Source organism: Pyrus communis, chromosome 5 (assembly GCF_041283825.1).
Source record: "Pyrus communis isolate YQ-2024b chromosome 5, ASM4128382v1, whole genome shotgun sequence".
Classification (NCBI taxonomy): Eukaryota; Viridiplantae; Streptophyta; class Magnoliopsida; order Rosales; family Rosaceae; genus Pyrus; species Pyrus communis.
In genome coordinates, this window is record NC_142569.1 from 6,956,690 (window position 1) to 6,961,345 (window position 4,656).

The window sequence follows — 4,656 nt, forward strand, 5'->3', positions numbered from 1 at the left end:
CCATCAGCTTTGTGACTAGTGCTGGCTGGCACATTGATGTGGATCCGGAAGCACACACATCACAACAACCACACATAGAACAAACACACGGGAAAGGGATGAAACGCAAGGAACCTTTACCGCTCAAAGAGCAATATTCAATAATAATTAATATTCTAAAAATCTCCTAAACTCTATATTACATTGTGCTTAAATAGAGAAAATAACCTAGAGCCTAAACAAGAAATAAGAATATATAAGGAAATACTTAATTTTCTTGTCTATGAAAATAAAATATAAAACCTAATTTATTACAAATTAAGAAACAATCCCTTTATTAATCCTGCATCACACATTAAGTTGGGGACCATTTTCTTACAAGAAGCCATGTCAAACGAGTCGACCATGAGAGTGAATATGGCTGAAGGCCGATAGCACTAATGCCACAAAAGTTCTGTAAGGAAATTTTGTGGCGGCATGCAAACCCTATTATAAAATGGGTCATGCCATTTTACTTGTTCTTTTGGGGCCTATGTCTGTCCCAGGCTCAGCCTAAATTGGTACAACTGATTTTGGGGTGAATCGGACGGGCCTGCTAACGAAACAATTTGATAAATAACTGTGGTAGTAACTACCCATGTAATAAGGATCTAATGGTTAATGCAACTGTTCGTCGTTGGTTCTCTCACTCCATTTTAGTTTGCAGGATATTTTCATAACCTTTCAATTGAGATCAACTACAACGTTGAGCCTGAGGTCTTCTTTTAGTTCCAATTTGTCTATTTATGTTACAACAATCATGAAACAATTGATAATTTATTTTTTAAATGTGCGCTTGGTTTTGGCTTGCTACTTAATTTGGATAGTAATTCCTCTTGCTTGTTTCCTTGATAAACGGATGTGCTTGCTATAGGTATACGTAGTTTGGGTAATGCAGCTTGTGGTGGATTTTTAAAGAATTTTCAAGAGTCTTTGGGTTGTTTTTGTGGTGTTTTTTTCAGTCTAGTGTCAAATTTTTGTCCATGCAGAGCTTCTTGTTGTGGAGTTCACTCGTACACGGAGATAGCAAAATCTTTAGTTTGAAAGTGATTATTGTTGTACAATAATTTTTTTTGGACTTCTAGCCCTTTTTTCCCTTTTGGTAGTTTCGGACCGGTTGAAATAATTGCCATTGCCTTTAGATGTAGTTATGCCGGGATATATACTTATGATATGTTTGTATTTTTTGTTTCTTATTACATTTTTTCAGTTTCCCCAACTTTCTTACCAAAATATCCAATTTTGGTTCCAACATCTTCTTTAAAACCCATAAATTCTTTCACATTGCAATGTAAGTATTCTCAAAACAGTTTAAGTGATTAAGATTTCTTTACGTAAAAGTTAAATCCCTTGCTTATTTTGTATCCATTAAACATTTCCTTTTGTGTATTAAATCTTCATCTGCTGGGTAGTTGAGTTATGCGATTAGGACTTGAATGTTCAACCGAAAAGCAAGAGCACTGTCAAAGTGCCAATACACAACCATTTAAGGGAATATGAGAGTTGGGTATCTGCACTGACTATATATATAGCCTCGCACATGGAACTTTTCTTTTGTAGCAAAATATGATAATTGGTGGCCCAATTTTAAATACCTCACGAAGTGCTTAGCTAAAGAATAAATTAACTTTTTACTACAAACAATGGCTATAGGATCGTTTCCTTGTTATCCTTATTTTTGCTTTCCAACAGCTCGCATCGGTTTTGATAGACGACGTGAAGCAAATGATCACGAGCATATTACCGTTGGCTTTAACTTGCACTACAGTCTACTCCACTACCTTATGCTCCCAAGGCCACTGCGATCCTAAATTAATTGAGCATCACTATACGAAATCATTTGTTAGTGTCGCTATGATAACCGATAAGAAACTTATATTACTGTCGGATTTTAAGCAAAATTCGGCAGAAAATGGATGCAGCGGCGAATATAATAAGCGACTGAATTGCCAGCGTCAGGAAATGAATTTTCCAATAGAAAATACTCTTAAATTGACAAAAATTTTGTCAGATATAACCGATAGAGAATATATTAATAATGAATAAATAAGAGCATTCTCTGTCGGCTAAAACCGACAGAACTTGTGTCGGATATAATCGATAGAGAATTTGTTAATAATGAATAAATAAAAGCATTTTTGTCAGATAAAACTGACAGAAAAAATATATTAATAATAAAAATATATAAACCACTTTCTGAAACATGATTAAATGTCAACCTTGAATGAACACAGATTTGGGTTTTGAAAGCCCTTCAGAAACGGCTCTTCCTGGTTCCCAATGGGGTTATTTGTTCACTGCTGTCCAAGTTCCTGCCATAGATGCACTGTATTATGGGGATGCAATTACACATTTTGTTGAGTAGTTGAATGCCTTGGAAGTTGTAGTTGATGATTCTGGAGCATCTATGATGATCACTGTCCAATTTAATTCCCTAGTGTCTTCTTCTAACCTAGCTCCTTCAACATTGATGTCACTGCTAGGTTGCATCCGGGAACTGAGTCAAACAATGTCTTTATCGTCCCCTGAACTGATGTGGTTGACATCTGAGAAGTAGTTAAAAACATGACATGGTTACAAGACTCCTAGAGAATCAATTCTTTTTAGCTCCAAATCGGGGTCAATCTCGTTCTTTGTTGATCTTCCTCTAATTGATGATGCATATTATGGTATTGACATATATAAGTTCAAGGATGAGCTGCAGATATTGGGTGTAGTCATGGATTTTGAATAAGGAGCATCATTTGTTGTTAAAGGACCATCATGTCTACGTAGATTCTTCCTGAGCTACAGAGCATTCACCAACCTGCCCAAAAGCACTGCCATAGTACCTTCCCCTTTTCAGGTTCTTGTTCTTCTTAGCCATGACCAAATATCTCAAAGAATCTCCTAGCACTATTCTTTATACCATAACAATGATTTTCCAGTTAAACAAAAAGGGTCAGCTAGGTTGCTTAAGAAAGGGCAATAAAATCAAGTTCTCCAATTTAACCGCCAAAATTATTACTTTTTGATACCAAAAAGACACATACGAAGAAGAAACTTAGCAGAGCTTAATTTTAAATTATCTTAAAAAAATAAAAAATGAGAACGAACAATCCAACGAAGAAGAACATTTATCATAAAGTTTAACAACAGTAACATTAGTTCTTGGGTAAGTTCCAGTGTTCAATTTTTATACAAGAAGTGAAAATTGGACAAAATTGAATTAATAACCCTAAATCTTGCACAGCAACTAATTCGACAAAATTGAACTACATAAAGCACAAAAAATCCCAAAATTGAAAGTAATCCAAAACCCTAGAAAAATACCTGTAGTAATTGTTGAGTTGCCCGCTTGACTTCCAGAGCTCTCCTGCAATCAAATTACACGAAGTCTTATGCGCGATGACAAATCGAGGTCGAGAACACTTCAGAGCAATGAGACGCAGAAACTGCGAAGGGTGGAAAGTGCAGAGTGCAAGGTGGAGAGTGCAAGTGTTGAACTAGAAGTAATGAGGAGAGAAGAGAAAGAGAAGGAAATGAGGAGAGGAGAAAAGGGGAAAGGAAGGGGGAAGGGAGAAGGCACTAGCGCAAGGAATAAATAGAGGGGTTTTATTTTGGAAAATTTTCATTACTGTCGGTTAAAACCAATAGAAACATTTTTTAAAATATAAACCAACACAAAATTTTCATTATCGTCGGCTAAAACCGATAGAAACATTTTTTAAAATATAAACCGACAGAAAATTTTCATTACTATCGGTTATAACCTACAGAAAAAAATGGCGGCAAAAATCCCCTCAAAATTTTGTTACAATTTTAAAAAATAAAATAATAATTGCTTGGTTTAATAAATAAATAAATAAAATGTATTTAAATATAATACATTTTTAAAAATTAAATAAATAATTGTTTGGTTTAATAGATAATAACCCATGTAAAATATGCAATAAAGAAACAAAAAGATAATTGTACATTGAAAATGTCATCACACAAACTAAATATTGTCTAATCAATACTTAAAAAAATAAATAAAAATTTAGCACAAATTACTTTTCCCACTTCAAAATTTAGGCAAATTTAACGGAGATATGCAGTCTTTGAAACTAGTTTCAATGATCTGACTGTCAATTGTTTGTAGATAGTACAAGATTGCATACATAAAAAATCACAAAAAAAAAAAAAAAACATTCAGAGATTAGGTAACAGAACAAAAGTTTTCGACGATTATAAACAAAAAATCACAATTTAACAATTATTTTAGCTCCGATTTTGATGATTTTTTTACAGCTACACTTCTCGACCCTATAAGAATGCAATGAATGAATTCAATCTTCAATTTAAAATATTTACACTAGTGGATACCATAAAATCTTATTTTATACTTAATGGAAGTATAATATTAACTCTAAGTGTTTGTTTAATCTACAATTTTGACGCGATATGCATTATACGAAACTTTTTTCAACGATCCAACCGTCAAACTTATTTGTACACACTCCGAGATTGCATATGTAAAAACTCGTAAAAAAAAAACATTTAGAGATTGCTTAACGAAACAAAAAAATTTGACGATTATAAACGAAAAATCACAGTTTAACAGTTATTTTAGCTCCGATTTTAATGATTTTTTTACAGCTACACTCCTCGACCCTA

General features: G+C 33.6%; 1 long non-coding RNA gene across 1 annotated transcript; it reads right to left on the bottom strand.

Annotated features, from left to right (window-relative positions):
* Positions 1–2,143: 2,143 nt before the first annotated feature.
* On the bottom strand, positions 2,144–3,575 carry LOC148696642 (uncharacterized). The gene is made up of 2 exons (XR_015962002.1): positions 3,331–3,575; positions 2,144–2,918 (listed from the first exon to the last, which is right to left on the bottom strand). It is a non-coding gene; the product is annotated as an uncharacterized LOC148696642 (long non-coding RNA).
* Positions 3,576–4,656: the final 1,081 nt, after the last annotated feature.